The sequence below is a fragment of the Odocoileus virginianus genome, chromosome 1 (assembly GCF_023699985.2).
Source record: "Odocoileus virginianus isolate 20LAN1187 ecotype Illinois chromosome 1, Ovbor_1.2, whole genome shotgun sequence".
Lineage (NCBI taxonomy): Eukaryota > Metazoa > Chordata > Mammalia > Artiodactyla > Cervidae > Odocoileus > Odocoileus virginianus.
This window is the reverse complement of record NC_069674.1, coordinates 21,812,986-21,834,847: the sequence shown is the minus strand read 5'-3', so window position 1 is coordinate 21,834,847 and position 21,862 is coordinate 21,812,986. Positions and strand designations below refer to the sequence as shown.

Here is a 21,862-nt window from a genome sequence, read left to right as displayed (position 1 = left end):
CACAAATCCTCTCAAAAAAAAAACGTCAGAGGAGGGGAACTGGCAGATAGCACACCCAGGACCAACAGCAGTCCTGTGAGCAGATGACCTTCATCTCTTCCCCCACAAGGCAAACATGCGCTCGGGGCACATTCCAAATGAGCAAGATACTGTGGATCCAAGGATGGCCGAGGCTGGACCAGGCCCTGGAAGAACCGCCAACCCCAGTTACTCAGATGATGAAATGTTAGATGATGGACTGCAAGAGCGCAGATGAGTACAGCTGACCTCTAACCTGGGGCAAGGGGAACTAGGAAAAGGCTGCAGGATGCCTTGGAGAGGCCGGGGCATTTGGGCTGAGCCTTGAACTTTGAGAGGATGTGAAGAGCTGGAAAGGAAGGGCCTCCCTGGGGAGGGGTCCTTGGAGCCACAGCAAGGGCACCCTCAGGGTGCATGCCAGGAGGGGTCTGTCTGGAAAACACGGTTCGTGAGTCAGAAGGACATAGGGTGAGAAAGGGAGACAGGACCTTGTCAAGGTGTCCCTGGGAGGTTGAGACTAAAATACACGGTATCGAAGAAAGAAAGTTGGGAAGAGCTTGGGTCCTACTCCCAGAAAGGACCTCCATGCTCCTGTCAGTTTAGCCTTTGCTGAAAGAACTGAATTTGGAGCTGAGGCCTGTGAGAGCTCCACAGGAGCGGGGAGTACCTTGTTCACTGGTGTGTCCACCATGCTAGACCCACACCTGACATGGGATGGAGACTCAAGACCTCTTTTCTGGCTGGTAGGAAGAGAGCTGGAGGTGAGGAGGAGCATTAGCATCTGTGTATCACTTACAGGACCCCAGGCCCCAGCCAAAAGCTTGCACACTCATGACCTCACTCATCAGAGAAATGTTGGCTGGGGTCAGAAGTGTTTGATCTGCTTTGCAGGTGAGGAAGCCAGCTCAGCAAGAGCACATGGCTCATGGCTCATAAGCTGGCAGAGCTGAGGCTGAAACCGAGCGATGGTGGTGGTGGTGGTCTCGTCACTAAGTTGTGTCTGACTCTTGCGACCCACCAGGCTCCTCGGTCCATGAGATTTTCTAAGCAAGAATACTGGACTGGAGTGCCATTTCCTTTTCCAGGGGATCTGCCCAACTCAGGGATCGAACCTGGGTTTCCTGCACTACAGGCAGATTCTTCACCGACTGGGCCACCAGGGAAGCTCAGGTGAAGCCCAGCATTGTAGTACTACAAAAGCCATCCTCTTTCTAGGAAAGCACAATTCCAGAGCCCCCAGAAGTCAATTTTATTTTATTTTATTATTTATTTTTAAATTTTGATTCTTTCCAGTGAAAGCTCTTATCAAATTTGTTACACTGCTTCTGTTTTATGCTTTGGTTTTTTTTGGCCACGTGGCATGTGAGATCTTAGCCCCCCAGATAGGGATCGAACTCGCACCTCCTGCATTGGAAGGTGAAGTCTTAACCACTAGACCACTAGAGAAGTCCTGGAAGTCCATTTGAATCCATGTTAAGTTCCCTCACACAGAAATCCCAATATATCACCCAGCAATACCTCCCCTAGTTCTGTAGGAGGAGAGCAAAAGCCCCTGGCATCCCCGGGGCATAACCTCACAGGTAACACCCATCAGGCAGGCACAGGCATTTATTTCTAAAAGCAATAACGCCTGGAAAGTACCTGGCACACAGTCTCTCCCAGCCTCAAGTAAGTGTTTCTTATGTATGAGTTGTTGTGGATGTCACTGTTGTTGTTGTTGACAAGACTTCAACAAGATTAGAAGAACGAGGATCAAAAAATACCCAAAGGTACCATCTCTGTAAGTGATGAGGGGTCAGGATGGTTCATCATGAATTGCCTGTGCACATCTAAGTAACAGAGAAGAATCTGAGAGTTTATCTGAAAGAGATGATCCACTTGGACAATTCCAATTGCTGATTTTACAGTCAAGAAAGCTGTGACCCACAGACATTAAATGACTTGCCGGAGGTCATGCAATGAGCTCACAGTGGGGATGGGGTCAAGCTCAAGTCCCTGGACTCACAATCCAGGGCTCTTCTCACCACCCGTGGCCTGTCTCCCGACTTTACCTGAACCCACCTCAGCCTTTGTCTGGAGGAGCCTGCTGTATGGGCGCCATGTGATCTGCTGGCTACTGCAGCTCTGAGGACATTGCTGCCAACAGCCAAATTCCAGCAGGGTTGGTAATCCTCATTCCAGACAGGCAGGTGCGGGTCAGGCCTCAGCCACCAGCCTTCTGGAGGAAACTGTCAACAGTCCCCGTATTGGAACCTGCCGAGCACCAGGAAAGCGTGCCTGCCACAGCCCTGCCTTACTGTACCCACTCACGGGCCCGCAAGCCAATCAACAGCTCTCTGGTTTGCAAGAGGCGAGACGAGGAAGCCTGTAATTATAAATTTACTGAGCAGAAAGGTGCCAGGCCTCATTCCCCATCTTCTATTAGGCACTGAAATGAGACACAGTTATGCATCTCAAACACTCGTCACCCTCATCTGGGGATGGTGAAATTACTGCGCCTGGAGAGGGGGGAACCCACAGAAAACAATAACGTGTGATAGGAATAACCAGCCTCTCATTTCACACACCACGAAAGAGACTGATTAGAAAACAAATAAGAGAAATGGAAGAGAATGGGGGAGGTAGGGATGTGAACTCCAGGGATGTGGAGGGCTCCAGCTTGCCCCATCAGAGACCCCACCGGGCACCACCCAGGGTGAACCAACTGCTGCCCTCCCAGCCCAGTGCCAGACCCACAGGTGGGCAAAGTTGCCCACCCTTCCCCCTGCCCCCCAAGGCTGCCTGAGGCTGTCCGTCCTGGCAAAGCTGGATTTAATCCTGGTAAGTGAGGATGTGATTTAGGAAACCCCCATTGAGATTCCAGGTCCCATCCACCATTTCCCTCTCGGTCATCACTCAGTTGATTTGAAAAACCAAGCATTGGAGGTGGCATTCAGCCCAGTTCTGATGCTTTAAGGCAAATAATGAAGCCGAGTGACCCCCAAATGGCCCTGAAGAGCTCAGGAACTAGGAAGAATGGGAAAGGCTCAGGAAGGTGGGACTGAAAGACTCTGAATCAAACCCAAACACGCTGCTGTTTTCCCCTCTTTGAAATCAAATTTTAATTCTAAATCATCTCAGGAGAGGTGGGACTCATTTTTAGAAGCTGATCATCATTTTGATTAAAGAAATTGGGGCTTTGTTTTATGTGGCACGTGGTGAAGAGCTCAAACTAATTTTCATGAAATAGCATCATCTCAGATTCTTGAGTGGCAGAGAAGAAAGTTATTATAGAGTAGTTTAAAAATAGCAATTACTGCACAAAATTACTTCAGAGTTTACAAAGTGTTTTCATATATATTACCTTGTTCTGACTGTACTGTGCATGGCAATCCTGTTAGGCAGAAGTATTTGTAAGCAGGCAACCTTTACAGATAAGGAAACAGACACATGAGTAGTTAGAGGTCCTGGCTGGGGTCACGCCCAGTCATATTGGGACTGGGAAATCTCTTCAGGTCTCCCTCGGTGGCACACGGTACCTTCCCTGACCCTCTGAACAGAATCCTCTTGTCCTCAGGACCTTTGCTATGGAATAATAGGATATCCAGAAAATGTCTTCTGGGATGGAATTTCAAAAGACAAATCACAATCCATCTTGAGTCTAGAAATCAACTGAGCAGGCCACATGTGCTCTTTTTAATGAAATAAAATAGAGGAGAGAAATAAAAAGCATGTCACATTTAGGAAGGATAAAACTTCTGTGAGACTTATGCTTCAGCCACGTAAGCGCATGCATGAGTGTGAAGTAAGTCTGCTTCCTATGGTCAGTCACTATCATGGTAACTATGATGTGTCCACTTGACTGGGCCACGGTGCCCAGATATGTGCTCAAACGTTACCCTGGATGTTTCTGAGATGGTGTTTTTGGATGTCATTACCATTTGAATCAGTGGACTTTGAGTGAGGCAGACTTCCCCTTATCATATGGGTGTGCAGCCACCCAGTCAGTTGAAGACTGACTCAAACAAAAGTTTGACCTCCCCAAGGGAGAGGGAATTCTACAGCCGATGCCTTTGGACTTGAACTACGACATGGGCTTTCCTCTGAGTCTCAAGTCTGCAGTCCTATTCTGCTGATTTTGGACTTGGAGCCTCCATAATTGCATGGCCTAATTCCTTAAAATAAATCCCTCTGTCTCTCTCTCTCCACACACACATACACACACACACACACACACACACACACACACACACACAGAGCTTCTGCTTCTCTGGAAAACCCTGATTAATACAGTTGTGATCAAAAAACAAAAATTGGAAGGCGCTGTTAGAGACAGTAGACACCTGTTGTTTTTGCTACTATTCATTTATCCTCTAGAGATCCACCCCTTCACCCTTTCTCAGCCAAAAGTTTCTGGGAAAATTAACTTCACCCCCAGTCCAGGAGAGAACACGTCACCCAAGCTCAAACCAATCAGCACAGAGCAGAGGCGGGTCCCAGTGACTGGTTCAGGGATGGGCACTTGGTTGGATCAGAATCTCTGGGAGGCAATAGACTTTGGACGGGAGTGCTGAGGAAAACATTCTAGGTCTGCCATTGGCTGTGGCCTTGGAAAGGGGTGGGCTTAAGAACTCTGGGCACCATCTTGTAACCTGGGGGTTGGAGGGGGTCGGGGAGCCTGAAGAGAAAGAAGCCTAGTACGGGGAGAGCAGAGCTGAGTCAGGGCGCGGGAAGTCCTGAGTCCCAGGTCCTGGTGATCACACAGATGTCTGGATCACGTGCACTGAAGTCAGCTCTATGCTTATACTTTCCAGCTACGGGAGCCAAAAATTCCCCTTTTACATAAGCCAGCGAGGGTTCTGGCACTTGTTAATGAAAGAATTATGACCCATACACAGAAAAATCCAGCCTTCCAGCCAAAAGAATAAGTGTCTCTCACCACATCCTCTCTAATAGACTGTCCTTTCACAAGAAGAAGTAAGCATGCCCGGGTCCCACTGCCCCAGAGATAAACTAGAATTTTGCAAATACCGAGTTTGTATGTGTTTGTTGACTTTCACAGTCCACCACGATGCTCCCCTGTCTGCTGGGCCTTTGCCTTGAAGGCCATGCTGACAAGTCTCTTGGGATCTTCACCTGTCCACACCCCTGTGTCTTCTGCATAGGTGGTTACCCAGCCTGGGATGACCACCCCATCCCCTCCCCTAAGGCCTCATTCTTCTGATGAATCATGTCTGACTCTGGCATGGGTCTAGGACAGCCCCCCACCCATACGTTAGCGCAGGAACTCAAGTCAGTCTCACATTCCACAAACGCTGTTATATTTGTCCATTGATGCTCCCCTTTGTCTAAAAAATATGAGCTTCTGGAGGTTAGAAATTACTATGTATTTTTTGCCACTATTTTCTTCTATTTCAAGCCCAGAGCTGGATACATGGTTGGTATGTCATAAATGTTTGGGAATGCATCAGCGAGTAGATGGATGAATTATGAATGAATGAGTTGATGAGTGACTAAACGAGGAATGAATGACGACTTCACAGAAGAGTGTATGAGACGGCAGCTGGGATTCCCCTACAACTGAAGTGCCATGGAAATCTTAGTGCTGAGCCACTTAGGCCCAACTCACAATGCTGACTTTACCCACTCTAATCCAGGGCATGAAGCTACTTAAATAGCCTATTTTGTCCATTAAAAACATGACTTCAAATGCAACGGGGAAAATACATCTCTCAGACACGGTTTACAATGAGAGCTGCCAGTCCACCAAGTGGAACATCATTATAGGTTGCCTGGCATCCACAAATTAGACTTGAGAACCATCTCCCTACTCAGCAGAGGAACTCGGCACAGACTTTGTTGAGAAGAAGGAACTGGGCCTGAAAACTAAACTGCAGCAAGGAAAAGAGACAACACAGGAGATGAAGTTGCTGGAAGTCAGGATGTGTTTGTTCATTCGGCCAATGAGTGTTGATGGAATATGTTATCACGTGTGGGGTTCTGAGCTGGGTGTCAAGGGCTACAGACACTCCAAAGCAGAGAACAGTAGAGAACAGAGAACATACCAAAACGGTATGCTTCTCCATCACTGTAGCTGCTGATGTAAAGCTGTTGATAAGAGATGCCTACCAGCAATGGTCTCCCCGGCTTCTCTGCATCTACATGACCTCCAGGCGTGACTGCATGACTGGTGAAGGAGTCATGGTGACACTTTCATGCCAAAGCAGGTAAGAAATGGCTATGTCTTCTCTACAGAGCCTTTCACCAGCTGAATAAAGAGAATTCTGAGGCCCTGCAAGACCGTGGAGCTTCAGGATGGAAGGACCCACCAACCAACCACAGACATCCAAGTCAGACAAGAAATAAACCACTCTGCCTCCTGAGAAATCTGTATGCAGGTCAAGAAGCAACAGTCAGAACTGGACAAGGAACAACATGCTGGTTCCAAATAGGGAAAGGAGTATGTCAAGGCTGTATACTGTCACCCTGCTTATTTAACTTATATGCAGAGTACATCAGGAGAGATGCTGGACTAGATGAAGTACAAGCTGGAATCAAGATTGCCAGGAGAAATATCAATAACCTCAGATACACAGATGACACCACCCTTATGGCAGACAGTGAAGAAGAACTAACAAGCCTCTTGATGAAAGTGAAAGAGGAGACTGAAAAAGTTGGGTTAAAACTCAACATTCAGAAAACTAAGATCATGGCCTCTGGTCCCATTTCATGGCAAATCGATGGGCAAACAATGGAAATAGTGACAAACTTTATTTTTGGGGGGCTCCAAAATCACTGCAGATGGTGACTGCAGCCATGAAATTAAAAGACACTTGCTCCTTGGAAGAAGAGTTATAACCAACCTAGACAGCATATTAAAAAGCAGAGACATTACTTTGCCAATGAAGGTCTGTCTAGTCAAAGCTATGGTTTTTCCAGTAGACATTCATGAATGTGAAAGTTGGACTATAAAGAAAGCTGAGCGCCAAAGAATTGAGCTTTTGAACTGGTGTTGGAGAAGACTCTTGAGAATCCCTTGGACTGCAAGGAGATCCAACCAGGCCATCCTAAAGGAAATCAGTCCTGAATATTCAATGGAAGGACTGATGCTGAAGCTGAAACTCCAATACTATGGCCACCTGATGTGAAGAACTGACTCACTGGAAAAGACCCTGATGATGGGAAAGGTTGAAGGCAGGAGGAGAAGGGGATGACAGAGGATGAGATGGTTGGATGGCATCACCGACTCAATGGACATGAGTTTGAGTAAACTCTGGGAGTTATTGATAGACAGGGAGGCCTGGTATGCTGCAGTCCATGGGGTCGCAAAGGGTTGGACACAACTGAGTGACTAAACTGAACTGAATTGGGACAAGGCTCTGAACTGATGGACTTGTATGTCCCAACAGTTGGCAGCCAACCAAATGAACACAGAAGGCAGCCAGCACACAGTGTATCTGAACCGATTCCAACCCGAGATTGGTACCTGGGGGGTTCTGTTCCTTGAAGTGCATGAGGCTGACCCCAGGGAAAGTCCTCTTTAGGTGTCAGTAGCTCCCTCCTTGTTCCCAAAGCCAGACGGCAAGTCACCAAGCCCAGCGAGGTGGGAGATGGCCATGCCAGTGTCTCCCGGGGCAAAAAATCTTCATGTTACTCTGAAGTGGTCTTTCTGAGGTTTGGGACCAAGGAGGCACCTTGTGTGTGTGCAGCTCGAAGCAGTGAGGGGACAGCCCAGGCCCCTTGTCTATCTCACCTAAGAAACACCAGCCAAGCACTGATCCGAGTCAGCAAAATGGACAAAGGCCTTTGTAAGATTCCTCCTCCAATTTGTAATCAATGCATTCAGAAGAACATCCTCAGGAAGTAACTGGTATTTTTTCCTGTCTGCATTTCTCACTTTAAACTCTTGGTTTCTAGAAGAAGGAGCCATGAATTGTGATTCTCCCTCTTTTTCCAGAGAATTATTATTTTCATAGAACATCTGCGCCTGCCTTCTGAAGCCACGATGGTTATAGCATCCCCTGTGCACTGCACTGCCAAGTACTGGCCTTTGCTGCAACCGCTCCTCCTCGTCGATGTCTCAGAAACGCCCGCCGCATTCATGGCAGGAAGAGCACTCCCGGTGTGGATGTCATAGTGCTACCACTAGGGGAAAGGTCAGGTCAAAGGAACTGTCCTCCCAAGAGGAGGTCACAGCGCTGTGACTAAACAGTTTCCTATGCAGAGATGGTGGAGGGGGGAACCTAGAAGGGTCAGACTGGTTGAAACCCAGCACAAAAGCAGAAGGCAGCAACAGCAGGGGCAGGTCACAAGCCCAGGGATCAATCCCTCCAGTCTGCTTTCACTCTGATCTGTTCCTTTGAGCAAGAAGAAATGTGCCATCCGGGGTCAGGGAAGGGCATAAAAGCTACGGAGAGGCAGACATGGGGAGCCAGGCCCAAGCTTAGAGTCTGGCTGCCAGGCAACCAGCCCAGTCCCCGGGAAATCCCGCACCAAGCTCGGTGACTGAATCCTTTACTTCCCAGTTTATTAGACAGGGCTGGGGGAACACGATGACCATGGGCAGAGCCTTTGCAACCAGCCTGGAAGAAGCCCCTGCCGGAGAATGAGCCAGGGAGCCGCCCCCATTCAGAGATTAGGTCCCTGCTGGATCCCTGAGGCCCCCATCTGTGGTTTCCCCTCCCCCAAGCCTCCCCTCCTTGGCCTTGAGGGAGCCCCCGCTCCCAGGGTGCAGAACCACCTGTTCCTGGCCAAGTCTGCCGTTCCCAGCAGAGCTGAGTGGGAGCTCCAGAAGCCCAGGCAGCCCAATATGGAACGCTATTATTACACCACGGCAGTCCTTTATATTCCAGGCGCTGCGCTCGGGCGGGGGAGTCGCTAAGCAATGAGTCTCTTTACTCCAAGTCTGGCTGCGAGGCTTTCAAAACACAACACTCTCAGTGGCAGCCTGGACTGGGAGGACACAATTGTCAGCTTCTTTCCAGGGTCTCATTTAAAGGAACCGGCCAGCCAGGAACTGGGGGGCAGATGTCCCAAGCTGACTTGGCATCCGTGTGGTCACTCTCTCCCATCCCAATCCTTGGTCTGGCCGGTGAAAAATGCCCTGTCCAGGGAGGCTGGCTCCCAGTTACTTCTGAGCGTCCCCACTGGCCTGTGGATATGCAGAAATGGGGGCATATCATGGGAAGATGCTCAAGACACCCCAAAGCTGTGACAAAGGGAGTATTTGTTGTCATTTTTGCTGCCTCAAGATGTGGGTAGACATTCACATCACAGATAGGGGTCTGGGGGGCCCAACAGACATCGATCCACAGAGCCCCATCTCAAGTGTGTGGCCTGGGGTGAAGTAGACTGAAGGATTGCTTGGCTGTCTGATCTTCATTTAAAACGGAGGCTTCCCCAGCCACCCATTCACCACTCCCCTGAGCCTGGCCATCTTCTCGCCCTGGACCCCCAGCCTGGCACCTGAAAGCCAAGTGACGTCCTGTGGTCTTCAGGCTAGCAAGCTCCTCTCTCTCAAGGCCCTTCTCTCCTGCCATGGGCGCAGGAAGAGGCAGGATCTTCTTCGTTCAGAGCCGTTGACCTGTCAGCCAATGTCACCCCTAAGAACCCCTTTCTCTCTGGATCACAGTGGCAAGGATGCTACAGGCATCAGGAGTGGTCCTCCTTGCTGGCCACAGTCCTGCTTTCTTGATGCCTCAGTGTCCCCATCTGTAAAATGGCATTTCTGGAAACAGGGTGCTGAGTCAAGGTCACTCATTATGCTTCTTTCGGAGTTTAATTCTAGAAGGAGTGAGAGTGAGGCATTTCAGGCTGCGTGGAGCACAGGCCGACAATGATGTGGGGAGGGTTCCACAAGTGGCCTTTGCCATGAAATGGTGAGGATGACAACACCCAGGGGTGGGTGTTCACTGCAAAACTGAAGGCTGGTGCTGAAGTCTCTCTCTCGAGTCTCTTTGCGTCTTCACTTAAAGGCTTTGTAGTGGCTAAAGTCCAAATTGTGAGGTGCTTCGGGAGGGCCCGCTGGTTGAGTCCCACGACCTGGCCCTGGAGAACGCAGGGCACGCAGCTGCTAAGCTGGCTTCCATCACACTCATTGAACCTATTTTCTCTCTCTCAGTAAGGACTGCTGGAGCAAGACACACTTTGTCAGCTCAGGCATTGGCCAATTCACTGAGTCAGACTCCAGAGAGCAAGTTAACTCTCCAAGGAGGGGTCTTCACTGCTTCCAGCCTCTAAGGACACTGAGTCTCTCGACAGTTGAGTGAAGAATCAGCAGGAGGCCTCCAAGCTCTGAGGCTCCCCCACCCACTTAAGGGCTTAACCACCACCCCATGATAAGGAGATCCTGCCTGTTTCATCTCCTATCTTGAGCAGGAGAAGAAAATTTTTAAAGGAATGGAAATTTCTCACCTTAGACGGCTGGAAATCTCTCAGTAGACTTTTCTAACTAAAAAATGTCAATAGGTTTGGAAAGAATGCTAGAGGCAGGTTGCTAGGGGGACCCAGATGGGAACCCACTGCACTCAGATCCTTGCACTCAGCATCTCTCCCAGGTACCACTCTGTTCCCAGAATGCCTCTTCCCACCCAGAGCATCAACGCCAGCTCCTTCAGAGTAGACCTGCATCCCACAGCCCAGCCTCCTGCCTTCCAGCCCACAGGGTCTTCCTGCTGATAGGGAGTGAGTGAATCCACCCAACGGTGGCAACATGAGGGAACAGGCCATTTGGGGCAAATTTAAGCTAAATAACTGCACTTCTGTGTCACCTATTGTCTGATGGGAGAGCTCTCTCCCTGGTCCCCTCCTTGTCCTTCCTCCTCCTCCCTTTCTTTTTCAATCCCCCAGAAAATCAGGAAGTGAACAGTTGTCTCCCTTGCTGGTCTATATTCATGTAATTAGTGCTATTTAATTCCACGATGAGCCAAAGCTCATAAAATACAAAACACATTTCAGCTGCGTGCCGCAAATCTTGGCAGAAATCTCCCCTGCAGCCGGAAGCCGAACAGAGCTATATTCACTCCTTTAAAAAAAAAAAAATGTTCAGAATCGACTGGAACAAAGTTTGGAGACCAGGCACTATTACATGTAAACAGACAAGGAGCTAGCAAAATAGGGTATTTGATATCTTCAAGTTTGGAAATAATCCCTAACCCCAAGGCAACACTGAATTTTTAAAATATCTGATCAAGTAATGCTAGTATTAGGAGGCCGTACCTCCTAAGGAGAAGGTTCTTAGCCCCCCCGCTCTTTCCTTATTCCCATGGGCTTTAGCTGTTTGGGTCCCAGGCAGTGGGGGGATCTGAGCCACCGTCTCATCCTGCCTCTCCCACCTGCTGGACACACACCTATGAATCAAAGGACCAAGGAGACCTGTGGGTTCTGGCAATGATTCTCCATTAACACAGTCTTATCTTCCAACTCCTTTGCTCCCAGCCACCCCACACCATTTTGCTGAGACCTCACTCTATTTCCATATTGGTGCCAGCAACAATATGAACAAGGAGCAGGAAATCTGAACCCCCATTCTGCCCCCATTTCTCAAGCGAGGCACAGAATGGCAAAGGCCCTACAAGACCATTCTCCAAGGTGCCCATCACTGGAGAAGCCACACAGCATGGGTCTCAAAGTCCACCTCTCCCCCAGATCAATGTCAGGCCCTCTCACCAGCATTCCCGAGGGAAGCTGGTCCCGTCCATAGCACCCCTATGAATCGGTCAACCCCTCCTCCTTCTCCAGGTGACAAGAACATGGGGGGCAGGGTGATGGATGGCCCAGAGCAAGGCCAAGCAGAGGAAGGAATCCTATTGGATGCTGCCGACATCTTGTTTCAGGACCTGTTCAGAAGCTGTGTTACCAGAGGCACAAGAGTACAAGAGGTAGATCCAAGGTGTGATAGAGGATCAAACCCACTGTGAAACCCAGGAGACCTTGAAGTAGACCCTGCAGTCCTTATGAATCTGCTCTGCACATCACTCAGTGGATGGAAACACACCATGCTCCACTGAGAGAGAACATCTGCCAGCACCGGCCATCTCCTCCTGTTACACAGCATGAAATTCCACCACCATCACCTCTTGTTTGTGGGTTATATTTGGCTTTCCATATGCTCCTTCATATGCAATCAGCCCTCATGACTCCAAAAATATATATCCATCCCTGTCCAACCCATTATTATTACTGTCCAGATGGGGACATCAAGACTCAGAGAATTCCATTAAGTTCCCAAAGCCCTGCTCTTCATATGCCCACAACTCAAGTCTTCTGATGGACCCAACACTTCCCTGTAAACCACAAGGCCATCCATCAGAGCCATCAATGAAGATGGTATATCAAAAATGGGATGGGGATAAGTCGAGAAGATAAAGACACTATGACCAATGCAGTGGTTAGCTGGGAAGAAAGGGAGGCCTCCTAGCCTGTTAGAGTATAAACAATTTTGGACCGTCATGACCTCCATATACTTTGATGGCTTGCATGTGATGGGAGGGGACCCTTCCCTTCAGACCAAGGAGATGGCACAAGCGGACAAGTTCTCAGTGGCCAAAGGATGATATAAGGGGCCAAGTAGCAAGAAGGGTGGGTGACCCAAGTCCATCTCTGCATTCATCAACAACACTTAATCAGTTCCTACTACATACCAGAAACCTATGTTCCAAGGGTACACAGTGAGTAAGACAAAAAGATCTTTGATGTCACAGAGCTTACATTTAACAAGAAGAAGACAGACAATAAACAGGAAAAGCAGTTATTTTCAGATAGTGTTATTTTCAAATTTTTGAAGTTGTTTTTTTAAAAAAAAAAGAATAGTCATTTAATACAGAATAACTTCAGGCAGGGTGTTCCCCAGCTGTAGTGGCCAGTAGAGGTGCCTCGTAGGTGATGCTTGAAGGGGACTTAACAAACGACAAGGAGGAGCCAGCTATGCAACCGTCTGGGGACACAGCATTCCAGAGCAAAGGCAGAATGAGTGAGACACTCTGAGGAGGGGGCTGATTTTGGCAAGGAAAAGGCAGAATGCTGAACTGCCGGAAGGCACTGGGCAAGCACGGAAGTGTGAGTAATGGGGTCCGAGGGAAAGGCAGGGGACAGATGATAGAGGACATTCAAATCCAGGGAAGGAATGAGGATTTCATTCCAAATGGGATGGGAAGCCATGAAAAGGTCTTGAGCGAGGAAGTAACACGATCAATATATCATTGACCAACTCAGTCCGGCTCCAGGTGCAGGATGATTTGAGGGTGGAACAGGTGACCTGCCAGAGTTCCTTGAGGGGTGATGGTGGCCTGACTGAGGTGTTACAGGTGAAAACAGGGTAATCATTTTCCAGTAGGGCTTACTGGTGAATATGGAAATAAGAGGAATATTTATAATACCACCTTGATTTTGGCTGGAGCACCTAGGTGAATGGTAGTGCCTTTCTACTGATATGGGGAAGGCTAGGGAGGAACAGGGCAAGAAAGGAAGGATGTCAAGAGTTTGGTTTGGAACATCAAGGGCAAGGCTGTCTGCAGAGTTTGCCATGCTGGGATGGAAGGGAGTCATGGAGGGAAGTGGCTTACAGAGAACCCAGCTGTGTGGTCTGCATAAAGCATCTCATTTAAATGCTGCAAGTGGATGCTAATGGTATCCTTATTTTCTAGATAAGAAACTGATTCTCAGTACCTAATATGAAGTGAAACTGAGATCTGAACCTGAGCCTGCAGAAAACCCCAGAGGTATCAGGGCGTCCTGCTTGCATCAGCCTTTGGTAGAGGCAGAGACTGAACCAAGGGACCTTGGCTGGCAAAGGGGGATGCCAACTAAAATATTTTCCTAAGAGACCTAGCATTTTACACTTACATTTTGTGAAAGAAAAACTATCACATCAAAGTTTCCATTTTACTAAAGGGAAATTGCAAATGCTTATGAAGTACAGGCTAATTTGTAACCTCATAAATTTGTAGCGAAAATTAATAATATTAAAAGAGTGGAAATGGCAAAGGATATTCAGCATCAGTCATATACTTCTTAGCAATGAGCTCTCTCTTCGTTCTCTCTCCAGGTTATAAAGAGCATCTTGGGCACCCAGTTATGCTAACTAGTGAGGGTTTAAGAAATTAGGCTGAAATCAAAAGAATTCAAGCTAAGGATAAGACCTTTTAATATTAACTTTTAAGAAAATTGTGGCAAAATCTACATAAGGTAAAAATTTTCCATTTTAACCATTTTTCTTCTTTTTTACTGAACTATAGTTGATTTGCAATGTTGTGTTAGATGTACAGCAAAATGATTCAGTTAATACATATGTGTATATACATTCTTTTTCATATTCTTATCCATGATAGGTTATTATAAGATATTAAATATAGTTGCCTGTTGTTTAGTCACTAAGTCATGTCTGACTCTTTTGCAATCCCAGGACTGTAGCCCGCCAGGCTCCTCTGTCCGTGAGATTTCCCAGGCAGGAATACTGGAGTGGGTTGTCATTTCCTTCTCCAGGGATCTTCCTGACCCAGGGATCGAACACACGTTCCCTTGTGTCCCCTGCATTGAAAGGCAGATTTTCTACTACTGAACCACATGGGAAGCCCAGGTATTTCCTGTGTTGTTCAGTAAATCTTTGTTGTTTATCTATTTTATATATAGTAGTTTGTTCATTCCCAACTCCTAATCTATCCCTACCATTTCCTTTTTGGTAGCCATAAGCTTGCTTTCTATGTCTGTGAGTCTGTTTCTGTTTTGTAAACAAGTTCATTTGCATTACTTTTCAGATTCTACATATAGGGGCTATAACCACTGTATATATAACCATTTTTAACTGTACAGTTTAGTGCCATTAAGAACATTTGTATTGTTGTGCAACCATCACTCTCATCCATCTCCAGAATTTTCCCTTCATCTCAAGCTGTAATTCTGTACCCATTAAACACCAGTTCACCAAACCCCTCTCCCCGCAGGCCCCTGGCAGCTAATATTCCACTGTCTGTCTATGGATTTGACCACTCTAGGGACCTCACTTAACTGCAATCATACAGTACTTGTCCTTATGTGTCTGGCTTATCTCAGTTAGCATAATGTCTTCAAGGTTCATCTAGGTTGTAGCATGTAGAGTAAGACACTGTTTAATTTTAAAACATGGACTTCCCCTGTCAAAAAAACTTTTCTGGATTCTAAGTAATTCCTGCTCACAGTTGCCATTTCATGGACACTGGTGAGAATGGGAAGAAATGTTGAAATGAGAAAATTTAATAGGATAAATGCCCATGGAAGCTTCTTGAATGAAAGCACACCCCCTTGCAATACCTGCAACTCCAAACCTGCACACTCAAGACATGGCAACACGAAGAACATCAGTCCCTCACAAAGCTCTGCCCTAAAAGGGTCCCTGATGAAGCAAGTTTGGGAAACACCAGTCACCCTCCTAGACAGTTAATTTGCATATTTGTTGCTATTGTATAGTCACTAAGTTGTGTCCCACTCTTTGCGACCCCATGTGCTTATTGTTAATAGTCCTGAGAAGTCTTTTGATGAAGACACTCATTGAAGGATTATTAATCAGAGTTTCTCAAACATGTTTGACTAAAGATGTTTAATACCTATTAATATCTTCCATTGCTTAACACCTTTTAATGTCTCTAGGAACACTGTTCCACGTCCGCACTTTGGGAAATGTTGGTGTGCTGGCTTCCAGTCTTCAAAATACTGTTCCATCTATTTTCTCACTTAGTCTTTATAAAAATCCTGTCAAGTAGATTGAGAAATTTAAGTTAATTTGCTTCACGTATTAAAACACACACACACACACACACACAAAACTATCAAGCTTTAGGTCTGGAAGGAAAATGTCCAGGTGAGAGAAGCATCTGGAAGAAGTGGTCTGGACTCTGTTCCCCTGATGTCCCTTTCGGCTAAAAGCCCACTCACATAACACACCATGTCCACCATCGCCACAGCCCCAGGACACACAGCATCCCCCCTTCTAACCTTCTGGCAGAAGACTACATGGTCGTGAGAACAGCCTCTCCTGCTGCCTCTTACACAGCTGAAGTGAAGTGTGAAGTGAAAGTCGCTCAGTCGTGTCCGACCCTTTGTGACCCCATGGATTGTAGCCCACCAGGCTCCTCTGTCCACGGGGATTCTCCAGGCCAGGGTACTGGAGTAGGCTGCCATTTCTTCCTCCTTACACAGCTGAGAGAGGCCACAATTTTCCCTATGATAATATGAAATCTGATGGGGAAACGAAATAAACACTGACAAAGGAAGACACATAAAATGTGTCTCTCTGAACAAACGATGGGTTTCTGCTTCAGACATTCCTAACTCATTCCCAGGTTCAAAGGCCCCTCCATCTTCCAGCCAAAGAGTGGGTTCAACTTCAAGGCACCTGGCTTGGAAGCCTCACTGCCTCTCAGCCTGTAGTGAAGGTGTTTGCGGTGCCCCTGTGGGGGCAGTTGCTTTGTTTGAGGATGATGAGCCTCTATCCTGTCTCATGAAGGGGTGACTAAAATGGCATCAGTCATCCAAGTAACAGGTGGCTTCCCAAATGGCACAACTTTGGAGGTAGGAGAGGGAATTCCCATCCCTCTCTGGGCCCCAGTCTTTATGCCTGAACTTTAAAGGGTCTCTAGGGTTCTAGCCAGGGGTCAAAAAAGGACAGTGGACATGGCAGCACAGTGCGTGTTCATCTACCAATGAAGAAAAATAAACCATAACTTGGAAATCAGAATGACTTGTTACAGTATTTATTTTCCTTTTATGATACCAAGGCCCTAGGCAAAATACTATTAAAATGTCCAGCCTTGTCTCAACCATGCTATTAGATATTAATGGGCAGTTGTAAATCCATTCCTGGGCTGAGGTTCTAAGGAAGATACATCCTGTCCTTGGGAGCCAATGCAGCTGAAGCTGCAGTTATTAGCAGGATTTCTCCCCAATCTCTCGGGGAGAGTCAAGGCTGCAGGATCTCAGCCTCTCCCCTTCAAGTGGAGGTTCTTCCTCCAGTGCCAGGTCTGAGCAAGGCCATCATTCCCTGACAGCAAATCCTGCCATCACCTCTACTTTCCCAGATCCCCTCCTGCCCACCTCTCCACCTTCTAGATGCTTTGGGCAGGAATTATCCTCTCCATTGAGTAGATGAGAAAACAGAGGCTCAGAGAGGTTAAAGGCCTTTCCAAAGGTCACCGAGATTGTCCCAGGAAAGGAGTGATCAGCAACCACATCCAGGAAGGATAACACAGTGTGGTAAAGTGTCAAACAGGCACAGAAAAATGAATTGAAAAGAAATGAAGTGATCTCTAAGTGAACAACGAGCAAGAGTCAGTCGACAGTGAAAAATCAATGAGGCAAAATGCTCAGCCTGTAAAGATCGATGAGGCAACCGACCAACGACCCGTATTCCCACCTGAATTGACACCCGACCACATCATGGTCACGTTTGTATTTGCCCAAACCAACACCCCATGCCACCTGCCAGCATATTCCCCGAGTACCAGATTCAACCTCCACCTAGGTGCCCCACGGTGCTGATTCGAACAGCATCTTCAAACATCCCTGAGAGGTAGCTGATGGAGTTCGCACAGACAGGCTACAGAAAGAAGCCCCTGGAACGAGGAGATAAGGTCACCTTCAGAGAGTTAATTTAGTAACAATAAAGACATCCTCACGGAAGCAGCAGATATCTGCAGAAGCCACCTTACAGGGACTAAGTGTCCCCAGATCACTACTGAAAGAGCAGGGAGCCGAAGTCCACTTGGGGTGACATGATTTCTTCCTCAAGACAAGAATGTAACTCTAGAAGGCTGTAGTCTGAATAAAGAAGATATCAGCCAACTCAGGGCAGTCGGCCTGGAGTACAGAGCAAAACAGCATGCACTGCTGAGTCTTAATCTCATACCAACCAGGGAGAGAGCATCGGGGTGGCCGTCAGACATGAGTATGGGGCTTATTCACTGGGAGGAAGGACAGCAGTTGGTTACCAGGCTTCTCCATGGCACGGATGATACCAGCCTCCTGGTTCCAATTCCACATTACTCCAGTGAGCCAGCTGAACCCCCTGATTCATTCTTGCTGGTATATCCCCCCAACTTTATTCAGGAGTACAGCCTCCATAGGCAGCCTCACCTCAGAACGGGGGCCAATCAAGATTGGAATAAGCCAGTGAATCCCAGTCCCAGTGGGTAATTATGACTGGATTAAGCCAGTCATGGGGGTCTCCCTCGCCCTTTCACTGATGAGCTTTGGAACAGCCATGAGACTCAAGCCTGGCCCATTAGACCAAATGGGAAGCCTACTGGGGACTCCACACAGAGGATCAGTCCTCGTCCTCACTTGTCCACCGCCCTTGGTGCCATCAACTGTTGCAGGTTTCTCCTGAACGGCAGGGGAGACATCACGGATACACCCACCATGGCTGAGCAGAGGACAGAAAATATTGGGGGTGGGGCGGGGGGCGGTGTGACCCATCACCCCACCTTATCATTGGATGCTGAGCCACTGAATGATCCCACCTGGAGGCACCAACCCGCAGTCGTCTCATGGAAGACGATCATTCACTTACCGTCCACACTATCCTTTGGGTTCTGTTAACAGCAGCTGAAAGCCTCTCACTGACTCACCCAGAAAACCTTCAGGTTACACAGGGGTTCTCCAGATACCAGGAAAAGGCAATGGCACCCCACTCCAGTACTCTTGCCTGGAAAATCCCATGGTTGGAGGAGCCTGGTAGGCAGCGGTCCATGGGGTCGCGAAGAGTCGGACACGACTGAGCGACTTCACTTTCAGTTTTCACTTTCACGCACTGGAGAAGGAAATGGCAACCCACTCCAGAATTCTTGCCTGGAGAACCCCAGGGACGGGGGAGCCTAGTGGACTGCTGGCTGTGGGGTCACACAGAGTCGGACACAACTGAAACGACTTACCACCAGCAGCAGCAGCTCCAGATACCCTGCCACCATGAAGCCAAGAAGGGTATCTAGGAGAGCAAGCACCTTTCTTCCATTAACTAAAACAGACTCCACGACAATGAATGAAGTGGCATTTTTACCTTAAATATCAATACCCCAGAGAATTATATTGAGTTAGTCCTGAGAATCTCTCCATCTCTGGATACACTGGCAGAGTCAGACCCTGGTCCATGGTAACTCCACTGTGGGGTACCCTACCCAGAGGCCACTTGCTGCCTGAATGTTGGTGTCACCTTGTTTAATAGCAATTGGAGGGAACAATGGTAAACACATGCCTCCTTCCAGCCCCACCTATTTATATCCACTCAAGTCCCTTATCTACTCTATGCACTTGCATCCTCGTTTTTAAACAAGCTACATCTCTCCTGGGGCTTCCAGGTGGCTCAGTGGTTTAAAAAAAAAAAAAAAAAAGTCGGCCTACTAATGCAGGAGTTCGATCCCTGGGTCGGAAATTCTCCTGGAAGAGGAAATGGCAACCCTTTCCAGTATTCTTGTCTGGAGAATCCTGTGGACAGAGGAGCCTGGTGGGCTACAGTCCATGGGGTCTCAAAGAGTCAGACATGACTGAGCGACTAAACAAAAACATCTCTCTTACCTACCTCACAGTGTTCTTGAGAGTAAAATGAAATCAACATGAGGAATACAAAGTGACATATAAACCATGGAATTTTGGATAAGAAGGCTGTGAGGAAAAAAAAAATTAAAAAAAAAAAAAAAGAAGGCTGTGAGGAAAATCATTTCAACTTCCTGTGCATCAGAATTACTGGGGGAGCTTTGTAAAAAGCAAAGACCCAGGATCCCATCCCCAGAAACTCTCATCCAAAAGATGTGGGATAGACAGCAGTATTTTTTTTAAAGCAATAATTATTCAAAATTAATTATAAAACAATAAAATGCTGCTTTTTAAAATAAGCAATAATCACTTGCTTCCCAAGTGATTGCTCTAATATGCAGAGTGGATAAGTACCCCTGACAGCCAATCCTGAGCAGGAGAGGCGGCAAGCCCAGGTAAGGGAAGGGGCCACTGGACAGCAGCCTCCACCACCCATAGAGCTAGAACACCAGTGGTCTGGGTATCTTCCCATGATGGGGCAGGGCTCAGTAATGTGCATTTCTAACAAACTGCCAGGCAACACTGCTGCTGGCCTGGGGAGCACACTTTGAGGACCACTGATACATGGACTCTCATTTCTCTTATCACCATCTCATGTTTCTCACTTGCTCCAGTGTTATAATCCCCATCTTGCAGGCTGTTGTTGTTCAGTTACTAAGTTGTGTCCAATTCTTTGCAGCCCCATGGACTGTAGCATGTCAGGCCTCCCTGTCCTTCACTATCTCCCAGAGTTTTCTCAAACTCATGTCCAACGAGTCGGTGATGCCATCCAGCCATCTCATCCTCTGTCATCCCCTTCTCCTCCTGCCCTCAATCTTTCCCAGCATCAGGGTCTTTTCCAATGAGTCAGATCTTCACATCAGGTGACCAAAGTATTGGAGCTTCAGCTTCAGCATCAGTTCTTCCAATGAATATTCAGGGTTGATTTCCTTTAGGATTGACTGGTTTGATCTCCTTCCAGACCAAGGGACTCTTGGGAGTCTTCTCCAGTACCACAATTTGAAAACATCAATTCTTCAGTGCTCAGTCTTCTTTTTGGTCCAATTCTCATATCTGTATACAACCACTAGAAAAACCAGAGCTTTGACTAGATGGACCTTTGTTGGCAAAGTGATGCAGAAACTCAATATCAAAAATCATTTGTCCTAGAACCACAAAAGGAGTTATAGCCTGGACTGAGAACCCGAGCTGAGTGCTCTGTGCACTCACCAACCACCTCCCTCAAAGTCAATAAGTGTCTGAAGGCATAAAAAATGTTTAGATTCATTCCACTAAAATGTTGTGAGAGATATCTAGAAAGCAACTGGCACTGGCATCAAAACATCCAGTAAGGAGACAGGAAGAGAATGAAGCAGTAATAACTAGAGACCAGTCTAGGGGTCAGGGTAATAGGTGCAAATGTGTAGATGGAGTTGGAAGGAATTGAAATGCGGACCACTTTCCCTTCATTCTTGTGAAATGAGTTACCTCTTATCAAAATGAAAAGAAATTTTCTCTCCTGCATTGTCCAGAGTAATACGCCTCTGGGCACAGTGAATTACCTCTCACGTGCTCTGTAAGAGTCACTTCTTAATTCTCTACACATCTGATTCTCTTCTTTCCTGACTGCTTGTCTGCTCCGATCAAGACATTCTCTTACTTGGGGAATTTCAGTGGCTCCCTATTGTCTACAGAATGAAGGAGAGACTTAGCTTTGTGTTCAAATACCTCCTTCATCTGACTTTCATCATTTCACTTGAATAGAACTCCTCTTCTCTGCCCATACATGTCCCATGCTTTCCTGCCTTCACACCTTCATCAAGTTGTTCCCTTTGCCTAAGATTCCTTTCTTCTCTCTTCTCTAGCTCTGCCCTTACAAATCTGACCCTGGACAGATTACTTATTCCCTTTAGGCCTCAGTTTCCTCAACTGTAAAATGGGGATGAGGGTAAGTCCTGCCTTCTAGATTGTGGTGAGAATAACTGAGGCAGTTAGCATAAATGGTTACCATCATCACAAAGCCCCCCTAACCTAAGCCAAAGGAATCTCTCTCCTTCCCTGAGTTTCCAAAACAATGTGTGCAAATATCAGAACTTACCACTTGAACTTTGCACTTGCCATCATGTTTATGCCTGTATTCATTTGGCAGCTACCTAAGCCCTAATGAGGTGAAGACATGCTTCTTATGTATAGTTCAAGGCTCAGAGCTCAGCATCTAACCCAGTGAAAGTGTCCAATAGGGGTTGGGAGGATATATGATCAGTCTCGTGTGACCATAAATGGACCCTAGAATGTCCCTCCCAGTGCTTTCAGCCCCATCATGGTAGCC

The 21,862-nt window shown here is 47.4% G+C and overlaps 1 protein-coding gene across 2 annotated transcripts in view; it reads right to left on the bottom strand.

Moving 5' to 3' along the window:
- The window catches only part of PLXNA4 (plexin A4), a 472,507-nt gene that overhangs the window by 402,774 nt on the left and 47,871 nt on the right, over positions 1-21,862 (bottom strand). The gene's annotated exons all lie outside the window — the stretch shown is intronic.